We start from the raw sequence: 12,705 nt of genomic DNA on the forward strand, positions 1-12,705 counted from the left end.
TGGCCCCCACATTCTTAAAGGATCTCATGACTGCCTATAAATGTCACTGATATAAAAAAATAAATAAATAAATGTCACTGATCGTTAATATCGAACTGAATGATCAGCAGCAGAGAAATCTTGCGAAAGTAGTTTTACCAGTAGAAATATGAAGAAAACATTTATGATCTAATACTCCCTGCACGTCACCTCCCCCTTGAACATAAAGTGTATAACCACCAGCTTCATACAGCAAAAATGCAGCTCTTTATGTGTATGGGTCCTGGCCCTGTGCCACTTAAATACACTTTCTAAGTTGCACCATGAAACATCTCAAGAATTCTTTCTTGACCATCGCGCTCTGTGGAGGCCAAGAAAAATTAAGACCATTGCCTTTGTCAACAGGGGCCCAGGACCCATGATTGGGTCCTGCAAAGGATCCTTTGAAAAAGGGGGGGAAAAAAAAAAAAAAGAAAAAGGGGGGAATGTGGGACCCAGGAAATCTAACAAAAATCCCCTACCCCTGGACAAGCAGAGCAGGACTAACTCCATTTTGTGCTACACCCGCCATCTCATGTAAAACCTCCCACAAGACTTGCCTGTTGTTTAAGGCACTCCCTCACCCTAGTTTAGCTATTAAGCACACCCTTATCAGAAACCAGCACACTTAGGAATGCGGGACCTCTGACCTTTAACCAGCCAAGGAATGAATACCCCTCTTTTGCCCGCCAAACCTGCGCGCCAATTCTAACCAGAATAATAGGCTAGTTCAAATGGTCACTATAGAGTGAATCGTGATTCAATTGGCCACCTGCGTGTGGACCAACATGACTGTGCAACTTTCTGCGTATGTTACAATCTCATTGGCCACTGATCCCTGTAATACTGCTGTGCTTCTTAGTCTCGGGGTCCAAGCCCCTGCTCTGCTGTATGGAGTATACTTGGACCCAAGCTCGAGCTTGTAAGTAAACCCTCATGTGTTTGCATTGGTGTCTGCTCCTTGGTGATTTCTCGGATTCACAATCTTGGGCACAACAGCTCAATGATCCCACAACAATTGTACGTGTGACAGTCTTGAGATGGCTGCTATTTCATTTCTTCCGAGGTGGAAGATGATCATATTTGAATGAGCTTTTCAGGATTCATGAAGTATCATTGAGCAAGGCCCTTCCCCTTGTCTGACAGTTATCCCTGCTTCAAAGTCTCAGCCCTAGGGGTAGCATAAGCTCCATTAACATGGGACACAGGTGTAGGCATGTTTTCTAAATATGCCCGCACAATCTTATGCCCTCATTAGTTGCTCCGAGAGCCAGTATAAACTGGATAGTGTCTTGGGCTCCTTCTCTCAGGTTAGGAATACAGGGTCTTGCTTACTTTTGAAACAGCACTGGGAGTTTTTACCATTGATTTATGGTCTCTGATATAGTTAGGCTATAGGCTTGTAAGTTTTGCATTCTCTTTATTCCTTTAAAATCCTTAACTACTGCGATTTTGCATTTCTTTGTAATTCTGACACCTCCTAGGGAGTTCTGCAAGAAGTGTGCTTGGACAGATAGGGCATAGATCTAGGAAAAGAGCTGGGGTCCCCAAATGACTTTTTTTTGTGTCACAAAAGCCCTCATCTTTCTTCTCCTGGAGACCCCTAACTCTTTCTGTTTTCAACAGCCTTATGCTAAGCCCCTGATTTTTGAGCAAGTTTGCTTTCATGGGAGGAGCTCAGCCCAGTTAGAAATGCCTGAAGTTGAGCTTGCTATTAGGCCTGCTCAGAGGAAGAAAAGGGCTACTATCATGAAGCCCAAAGCGGGGGGGGGGGGGGGGTTGGGGGGTGGGGGGGGGGGGCTCTAGACATTGGCCTTAGACAATTCATCAGTGGCTGAGGTCTAGCAATAGTACCTGGCTGCAAGATAGGTCTTCAGCAGTTGTTTTTTTCCTGAAGACCAGTGTTCCTTCCAATGTTCTAATCATTAGAATGGAATGCGAGTAAATTGGCAGCGTTGATATAATGATAATTTTAACCAAACAATAATTTGGTTGTATTCTTTGTTTTTCAGTAATACCAAATCTATCTAGCATTCTTATAAATGGAGGATATGCCATATATACAAATACTTCACATATATGAACTACATATACCAACAATATATTATACCTTGTCCTACATTTAGCAGAGCATGGTTTCTTTAAAGATTTTTAAAATTTATTCATTCGAAAGAGAGAGACAGAGCACAAGCAGAGGGAGAAGCAGAGGCAGACTCCCCACTGAGTGTGGGGCTTGATCCCAGTGATGTGGGAAACGAAGGCAGAAGAAAAATTATTAAATTGCCTTAATATTCACAGCCCACTGTCAAGTTCTTGAAACAGGCAGTGACATTCCTCTAAGGATTCAACTGCCTCAGTGTTAATACTTTGCTAAGGGTAAAAGGCAATCTTAGCCCAATTCCCAGGATCCTGTAAATTTTTTAACATATAAAAACTCCTTGAGAAATTTTCTTTATCTCTAACCCCTTCAAGATATGTGTTGGGGGATCCCTGGGTGGCGCAGCGGTTTGGCGCCTGCCTTTGGCCCAGGGCGCGATCCTGGAGACCCGGGATCGAATCCCATGTCGGGCTCCCGGTGCATGGAGCCTGCTTCTCCCTCTGCCTATGTCTCTGCCTCTCTCTCTCTCTCTCTCTCTCTCTCTCTCTGTGACTATCATAAATAAATAAGAATTAAAAAAAAAAAAAAGATATGTGTTGGCAATCATTTCCCAAGCATAAGACCCACCAATATACATCTGAGAGGGTGTCATTACTCCGGTTTTATTAGATGTAATGAAAGACCTTTTCCCAACATCAGCTAGCCCCTCAAGGTCCTGGGAACCTTGCTTCCAAATTCCTTAGAGACTTACGCTCTCTCTAACCTCCATCCAATTTTAAAGTATATAATAGGTCACTCCTCATGACCCCAGAGCAGCTCTTTGTGCCCATGGATCCAGTCCCCGTGCTTTAATAAAATCACCTTTTTGCACCAAAGACGTCTCAAGAATTTTTTCTTGGCCATTGGCTTTGAATCCTAATGTCTTTTCCTACATCACCAGGACACTGAGATCATGACCTGAGCTGAAGGCAGACACGTAACCATCTGAGCCACCCAGGCACCCCTAGCAGAGAATGTTATATACATAGGTCGAAACTCTTTTCTATAGATACCTATTTTTCAAAATTGAACTGCGGTTCAGTTTATTTGATTTACTCCTTTTCAAAATCTCTTCCCTCTGTTACTCTGCAGCTATTCCTTACCCTTCTGTCATCATGCCTGTTTCTAAGAACACTTTTAGGTCATTGCTCCTAATGTGCTGTAGGAAGGAACTAGACAAACAAGCTTGCTAGTAAGTGGTGTGTATGGGGAGGAATTCCAAATCTGAATGAGGGCCCATGGCAATGAAACAGTTCAGCTTTAGAGCATGGGCTGTGTTAATGGATATTTTTGAGATCCATTGCTTTACTTGGAGGTTTCCTGCCTTCCACTTTTGTGGAAGTGGCTGTCAGATTGACACCTCAGGACATCACCACAAACATTATTTCCACCAGTCTTGTGCTAGCTACTTGTCTGGGAATATCAAAGAAACACACGACTCTCTGGATTCTTGGGAGCTCAATCTAACTTGGGATAGTAAATCCTCCTAAGAACAAAGCAACACATCATACCTTCATCACATATGAAGTGGTTCAACACTGAAGGAACACATCATAAAGATTTCCTGGAAAAGATTTGTGTGGAATCCATTTTCTGGTGCAAAAGTGACAGGTATGTGTAGAGGAGGAAAAATTTCTCCTTATTCCTTTCTAGGTTCTTTGCCTGGACTAATAATTAAATTGATGTAAGACAGATAAACAGGAAAAAACCCCCAACTTTCATAAGGATAGGAACCCTATAAAAATATGAGACCCAAAGGGCAGCCAGGTAATTGAGGCTTATATAACATTTTGAGCTAAGGAAAAGGGTAGGGATCTGGGGATACAAAGGAGAAAAAAAAAAGGCCATTCAGAGAAAGGTGAAAGAAGGTGGCTAGAGAACAAAGGTTGCCTTGTCATATAGACAAATTTCTCTAGTAAAAGGTATCTCTGGTAATAGCTCTCTTCCTGGTACAGGCCCGCTATCCAATGTAAATTTAGGTGGTTGAGGAGGAGGTAAAGAGCTTTTCCTGAATCTGCTGGGTTTTGATTGCCTTCAACTTAAAATAATCCTTATGCCAAAAAGACATTTTGGGCTGGCAAAATATCTCCTTCATATGCTTTGGTGAGAGCAAGAGAAGTCTCTTAAAATACAATTTTTAGAGAAAGGTAAAATCATGACTCTCATACAGATATAAAAAATTAACACATGTTAAGGAATTAACTTTAGTCCGATTAAAGAGGACCAGAGCCTTCCAGTAGTTAAAGCAGTAAAACAGACTTTATACAGGAACTATTGCGTTAGGGAAAAGAGCTCAGTATAGAACTGAGCTCAGTTCCAAATGCAAAAAAAGGCAGCTGGGGACTTATAGCCTAGGAGCAGAATAAGGGGATCAGTGGATGGAAAATTACGGAGAGGAGACATGAAGGGTAGGGAGATTCTTGCTAAATTGAATTAATAGGATTCTTGCTGAAAGCAGAACAGGAGGTTGAGATATCAAGGGTGGGGAGATTCTTGCTACAACTGGGCTATGCAGGCCCCCCTAAGAAGAAGGCTCAGGGAAGCTTGACCAAAGTTTGGTTAAGGAGATGTTTGTCACTTCTATGATATGGGAGAACCAGGCGGATGTTATAAATGGTTCAAAGGAAAAGTCAAAACTGTACGGATTTATATGAAATAAAGGAATGTTGAGACAAATTGCAAAGGTCCACAAAAATGATTTTGCCTCAGAGGAAAGGAAGTTAATTAGAATTACTACCAAACAGGACATAATTTACATATCTATCAGTTACCTACAGCTTACAAAGAATTACAAAGTAGCTCAAAGACAATGAATAGTACTAGAATCTGATAACCCAGAATGGTATGCTACAGGTGATGCAGAGTTTTCCATTGAAATGCAAAGATTTCTCCTTAAGGACCTTCTGGTAAGGTGAATGGAGGGTTAAGAGCAGGGAAGTTAAAAGAGGAAGAATTTAGGAAGAGTAACTCACAAAAGGTAACCCTGTTTGGTTGGACTTGAAATATGATCAGTAGGAGATGCAGTGGTTTTTTCGGGGTGAAAGAGAAGATTTAATTTCAGATTCTCTAAATCTTTAATGCATGAAGATCCTGTGTCTGCATATTCGATCCTAATGGCTTTAGGATTCCTATCAGCTGATTCTAGTTGTTTCTAGTTCCTGTGGCTACAGACCTTTTCACTGAGCCAGGTATTCTCTCAAGTTGTTCTTTATGAGGTTTTTGAAAACCTTTGGACAGCTTTGAGCTATATGGGAAGAGAAAGACGATGAGAAATTTGGTTTATTTCTGTGTTGGCTTTTATTTTTAAAATAAGTCTGTACTCCTTGTAAGTTTTCCCCTCACAACGGTTTTCCTCTGCACACTCTCTTTTTCTTCATTATGTTAATGGCTGCAGGTTTGCTCTGGTGAGTCAAAAGGAAGGACCAGATCTTCATGAACCACGTGCTGGAATAGAGGGACCAAATTCTGTAGGAGGGGCCCCTACCGGGATAGTAAGATGAGAGGAGGAACGGGGGTACAGGTAAGTATGGTAAGGGACAGGGAGTATGGGAGAGACCTAAAAGATAAGAGAGCTAGGAGGGGCTTATCACAACAAATGGTTTAGTCAGGAAATGAGAGCCAAAATTCCATTTCTGCTATAACATGCCCACATTGATTTTGCTCAAAAGTTTTTTGAGTGCAGCTATAAGGGAGGAAAAAGGTTTCCTTGACCCTCTTAGTGTCCCTGGGTAGGTCTGAGAATTAAACTGACAAAGACAGATTAACAGGAGGAAAGCATACAAATCTGTTTAATATATGTTTTATGTGATGTGCGAGCCTTTATAAGGCCTGACCTAACAGACTCGAGTATTTTTATGCTAGGTTTGATAAGGAGTAGACAGTTGCAGAGGAATATGACAGACAAGGAATATAAAGTTTAGTAAACTGAGGGAAACTTAGCAAGGCCTGTTCATTTTTTTTCCTTAACGATCTCACCTATTCATTAAGGAGAGAGGCAGAGACCTAGGCAGTGGGAAAAGTAGGTTCCCCATAGGGAGCCTGATGCGGGACTTGATCCCAAGACCCCAGGATCATGACCTGAGCTAAAGGCAGATGCTCAACCACTGAGCCACCTAGGTGCCCCAAGACCTATTCTTTCAGATTCTTCTCAGCATCCTTGTTGTCTTCAGACTTAATAAGGATGCGCCTTTCCTCTGGGTATGGGCAGGGCATCTCTCACATGAGGGACTTATGACCTGCTTCAGGAGGGAAGGATGAGGGAAGGTGCTTCTGCTATTTTTTCCTACTCCTTCAGCTTAAAATATTCAATATGCCAAGGTATCCTATTTTGGGGTAGTGTGTCCTGATCTCCATCACAGCCAAGAATCTTTATTCCCTTTTTTATTAAAAAACATTTTTAGGGGATCCCTGGGTGGCTCAGCGGTTTAGCGCCTGCCTTTGGCCCAGGGTGTGATCCTGGAGTCCTGGGATCGAGTCCCACGTCAGGCTCCCAGCATGGAGCCTGCTTCTCCCTCCTCCTGTGTCTCTGCCCCTCTCTCTCTCTCTCTCTCTCTCATAAATAAATAAATAAATAAATAAATCTTTAAAAAAAAAAAAACATTTTTATTATAAAATGGTCTTTATTTTCTTCTATAATAGAATTCCCACAGAAAGGTTAGGTTTTATGGGATTTGAAGGAATATTTAAGAATACTCACTGGGGGGCAGCCCGGGGGCTAGGCAGGCGGGGGGTGCTCAGCAGTTTAGGGCCGCCTTCAGCCCAGGGCCTGATCCTGGAGACCTGGGATCCAGTCCCATGTCGGGCTCCCTGCATGGAGCCTGCTTCTCCCTGTGCCTGTGTCTCTGCCTCTCTCTCTCTCTGTCTCTCATGAATGGATAAATAAAATCTTAAAGAAAAAAGAATACTCACTGGGGCACCTGTGTGGGTCAGTCAGTTGAGTGTCTGCCTTCAGCTCAGGTTGTGATCCCAGGGCCCTGGGATTGAGCCACGTGTCAGGCTCCTTGTTCATTGTCTGCCGCTGCTCCCCCTTTGTACTGTCTCTCTCTGTCAAATTAATACATAAAAATCTTTAAAAATATATAATTAAAAAAGAATACTTACAGAGTCATTTTTCAGATGAGATATAATTGACATATAACAGGGACGCCTGGGTGGCTCAGCAGTTAAGCGTCTGGCTTGAGCTCAGGGCGTGATCCTGGGGTCCTGGTATCGAGTCCCACAATGGGCTCCCTGCATGGAGCCTGCTTCTCCCTCTGCCTGTGACTCTACTTCTCTCTCTCTCTGTGTCTCTCATTAATAAATAAAATCTTAAAAAATAATTGACATATAACATTGTTTAAAGTATATAATGTGTTGATTTGATATATTTATATATAGCAATGTGATTACCACCATAACATTAGCTAACACCTCTATCATGGCACATAATTATAATTTTTTTGTGGTGACAACATCCAGTCTCTTGGCAATTTGAAGTATATAATACAGTATTGTTGACTATAATCACTATGCTGTACATTAGATCTCCAGCACTCATTTATCCTGTATAACTGCCGCTTTGACCAACTTATATGTATATATACACATAAACCCTTTGACCAACTTCTCCCCACTTCCCCCACCCCCCAGCCCCAGTAATCACCATTCTACTTTCTGTTCCTATGAGTTTGGCTTTTTTAGATTCCACATATAAGTGAGATCATACAGTACTTGTTTTTCTCTGATTTATTTCACTTAGCATAATATCCTCAAGGTCCATCCGTGTTGTTGCAAATGGCAGGCTTTTCTTCTTTCTCATGGCTGAATGATATTCCATTGTATGTATATATCATATCTTTTTAATCCATTCATCTGTTGATGAGCACTTAGGTTGTTTCCATATATTGGTTATTATGAATAATGTTGCAGTGAACATGAAAGTGCAGATATCTTTTCAAGATCCTGCTTTCATTTCCTTTAGATATATACCTAGGAGTGAGACTGCTGAATCATTCAGTAGTTCTATTTTTAATATTCTGAGGAACTCCATACTGTTTTTCACAGCAGCTATATCAATTTACATCCCCACTAATAGTGCCACATCCTTTTTGCCACATCCTTGCCAATGCTTGTTATCTCTTGTCTTTATGATAGCCATTCTGACAGGTGTGAGGTGTGCCATGAGCAAAGGTGCACATACGAGTTGTGTCTTTCCACGATGTTGGCTTTATCAATCATAAAACAAAGTTAAATCACAATTAGAAATCAGGTTCAGGATGCCAAATTCAATGACATTTCACCATGTGGTTAAACTTGGCTTCGCACACAGAGCAGGACAGGAGACAAACCACACAACAAACAACTTAATGGACGAAATGTGAAGTCAGTCTGTGGGCATGCAGTTGAGATAAAGCCTCTATCTGGTCTGGGTCAGCTCTTGGCATTACTGCTTCTTATGTTCAAGCAGTGAAGGATCTCAGTTCTGTTTGGAGATCAATCAGGCAGAGCCTTTGGTGGCAGTTGCCTTTTTTAAGTGGTCAGACAGAGGGGTCATGTCTGAAGAGTCTGACAGTTTGCTGCCAAAATCTTTCCTTTTTTAAAGGGTTTAATCGATTTCAGGTCCCCACAGACCATCTCTGGGTCTGCTCATTATCAGTTCTAGGGTGTCAGCTGATGCTGGTCCTGGTGATGATAACTATTAGCTGCAGTGCCTTCAACTACTTGTATCATTGCTTGACAGAGACTTAACATGAGAGATTCCATTTTGCTCTCTTACAAGGTGATGGCTGGTTTTGATTTGCGTTTCCCTGGTGACTAGATATTGAGCATCTTTTCACGTACCTATTGGCCATTTTGGATATTGGCCATTTGTTTTTCCTTGGAAAAACATCTATTCTGTTCTTCTGCCCATTTTTACATTGGATTGTTTTTTGTTATTGAGTTGTATGAGTTCTTTATATATTTTGGATACTAACCTCTTGTCAGGTATGTGGTTTACAAATATTTTTTCCCATATCTTATTTTGCCTGGGTCATTTTGGGTTAGATAACATTTCTCCTTCCTTTTTTTGTGAGTAGAGCATGGAAAGCAACATGAAAAATATAAATCCAGAAGGCTCAAAAGCCACATTTGTGTCTTTGGCTCCATTTAGGCAATGGTCACTTGGTGTTCAGATGACACCCAGCAAAGACAGCTTCAGTTTGAGTTCACAAGTGACAAAGACTCTCTCTTTTTTTTCTTCAATATTTTATTTATTTATTCATGAGAGACACAGAGAGAGGGGCAGAGACATAGGCAGAGAGAGAAGCAGGCTCTATGCAGGGAGCCTGATGTGGGACTCCATCCCAGGACTCCAGGATCATGCCCTGGGCTGAAGGCAGACGCTTAACTGCTGAGCCCCCCAGGCATTCCAAAGACTCTGACCAAACTTCAGTCAGGCTCCTTTGAGACGTCTTTTAAACTAGGCCTTGTCCTTGAGCCCTCTCTTCAGCTTGCCTAGTCTAGTTGCAGCAAGAATCCTGCTAAGTCAGTTTAGAAAGAATCCTCACTCATTTTTTTTAAAAAATTAATTAATTAAAAGATTTTATTTATTTATTTGAGATATATATAGAGAGTGCACAAGCAGGGGTGGTGGGGAGGACAGAGGGAGAGGGAGAAGCAGGCTCCTTGCTGAGCAGGGAATTGATGAGGGGCTTGATTCCAGGACCCCAGGATCATGACCTGAGCCAAAGGCAGATGCTTAACTGACTGAGTCACCCAGGTGCCCCTAAAGATTTTATTTTATTTAAAGATTTTATTTATTTATTTATGAGAGACATACAGAGAGAGGCAGAGACATAGGCAGAGGGAGTAGCAGGCTCCCTATGGGGAGCCCGATGAGGGACTCGATTCCAGAATCCCAGGATCACACCCCGAGCTGAAGGCAGAGGCTCAATCACTGAGCCACTCAGGCGTTCCAAGATTCTATTTTTAAGCAACATCTACATCCAATGTGGGGCTCAAACTTAAAACCCCAAGATCAAGAGTGGCAGGACCTACCAACCAACCGAGCCAACCAGCCGGGTACCCTGAGAATCCTCGCTCTTAATATCTGATCACCCTGACTTGCCTTCAGTAAGAATCCTGCTGAGTTCCTTTAATAAGAATCCCCCTACCCACAATGTTTCCTTTTAGTAATTTTCCATCTATTGACTCCTCTCATTCTGCTCATTGGTTATAAATATCCACTTGTCCTTGTTATATTTGGAGTTGAGCCCAGTGTTTCCCCTCTATTGTGATAGTCTTGACACATGAAGGGGTCCAGAATAAGCTACTGTGGCATAAAAATTATTTTGAGAAGAAGTCATTTGAGTTCCTGAAATCTCTTATCTGCCTAAAAGCAGAGCCTCCCCAAAGAGCTCAAGTGTCATAAATCCCCTTCCTGGAGCAACCAGGGATGACTGACTCTTATCACTGGAGAGGAGAAATCTCCACACCATGCCTGAACAGTCATTGTCACAAAACTACCATATCTCCCATCTGTTCTCTTAAGGGCCTATTTATATTTCGACAATCATTTGTTTTCCTGTAGGTACCCTTATCCCCTACCACTTCCCCTATTAAGATGGTATATAAGCCCCAAATTTTAAATGCCCCTTTAAGTTATATTTTTCTGAGATGTACAAACAGGAATAAAAAATCTGTTTTTATTCTTGCTAATCTTTGTAGGAGAGGAAAACAAGATCTGTTTCTTCTACCCATCCTAGGTTCATTGGCTGTGGCTCTGCAAATTAGACCCACAAAAGGCAGTTTAACAAGAGAAAAACAAATAGAAGTTTATTAATGTGTGCATTTTAAATACACATGGGAATACTTGCTGATGATTAGCTCAAGAGAACAACACATTTTTAGAGACGTGACAAGAGAAAGGAAAAGTCGTTTGGGTTTCTAAGGGTAGTAAATTATGGGAAGGTAAACATATGGAAGAACTAATGGAAGATAAGGGCTAGTTAGAAAGGTTTGCTATGTAGACTTTTCTGGTGCTCTTTCTGGGCTAAGTCTAGAGTTGTCTCTGGTGATTAACTTCTTCCTGGTGGAGAGGAGGGCAGGGGACATCTTTATGAATTTATGTTCTACTTATAGACAGAGGGAGGGCAGAAAGCTTTTCTTGTATCTGCTTTTCAATTCCCATCAGCTCAAAATAATTCTCATGCCAAAGTAGCATATTTTGGTGTGGCATGTTCTGCTACTATTCACTGTCTTTTGTCAATTTAATTTGCAACCTCCCAAACACTGAAGATAAGAGAGTAGAGGAAAAATTTTTCCTCCCTGATGTATCTATTGCAATAGTCCTGAATGAAGCCTTCTGTATTGTGTTAATAAGTGTCAGAATCATTTTTTTTAACAAAGGGATTTTAAGAGTCTATAAGTGATTTCTTGCCTCAGCTTCTTCCTCTTCCTTAAAAACATCCTTATGTTATAAAAGCTTATTGTCATCTCTCTGGCATGCTACTGAAGGCATTAGGTCAGCTACATTGGCTAGCTCATTTATTGAATTAAATTTTCGTATTTTTTAACCTGTCAGTTTTGGTGCTTTTTCTTACTGAGCCTTCCCAAACCAGACATACTAAAGTGTAGAAAAAACACTTTCCACCCATTTTCCTTGCGTTTTTGAGTTAACAACAATGGTGCAGAACATGTTTCAAGTACCAGCCAAGTAGTATTTAGTGAGAAATTAAGTGCAGTGTTATTTCCATGCTGGCTTTTTTGGGGGATTCCATTTTATGCACTCATTCAAGGTCTATATTTTTAAAAGATTTACTTATTTATTTTGGGGGGATCAGAGGGAGAGGGAGAGAGAATCTTGAGCAGACTCTCCAGTGATTGTGGAGACTTATGTGGGGCTTGATTTCTTGACCCTGAAATCATGACCTGAGCTGAAAGTAAGAGTCAGATGCCTAACCAACTCAGCCACCCAGCCACCACTCAAAAGCTATTTTGGGGCACCTGTTTGCCAGTCTTTGTGTTAGGCATTGGGATTAGAATTGAGGATGAGATCAAAACTGTCCCTGCCCTTCATAGTGCTTACAGTCTATACTCTAGACAAATGGAAGCCTGGACCTCCATTCAGGCCATTTCTCTATGAATAAACATGAATAAAGGTTCCTTTTGACCTTTCTGGAGCTTCCCCTGTAGGGAAGACAGACCAAGACCCACAAAGAAATGATTTCATTACATTAGGGTAAAGTATAAATAAGAAAAAGGTACATAGAGAATTTTTAGTCAAAGCTCATCAAGGAGGTGACATTCAAGATTGATAGGTTTAAAAAAAGGGTATCCTAGACAGAAATTTATAAGTATTGGAAGAAAGAAACAGCGTGGTGTGTAGCAAGAACTGCAATAAATCCAGTGTAACCATTAAAGTAAATCACAGAGCAGGGAGTTCCTGGAGATGGTAGTGAAAAGTAGGGAAAGCAATGCCCTGAAAATTCTGTATGCCAGGCTTGGGCTTTTGCTTGTAGCCAATGAAAGGTTTTCTGGCCATACTGTGGAGGAGGGATTTAAGGGGGCTGTGCTGGTTATCTGCTGTGCAT

This window comes from Canis lupus, chromosome X (genome assembly GCF_003254725.2).
Source record: "Canis lupus dingo isolate Sandy chromosome X, ASM325472v2, whole genome shotgun sequence".
NCBI lineage: Eukaryota > Metazoa > Chordata > Mammalia > Carnivora > Canidae > Canis > Canis lupus.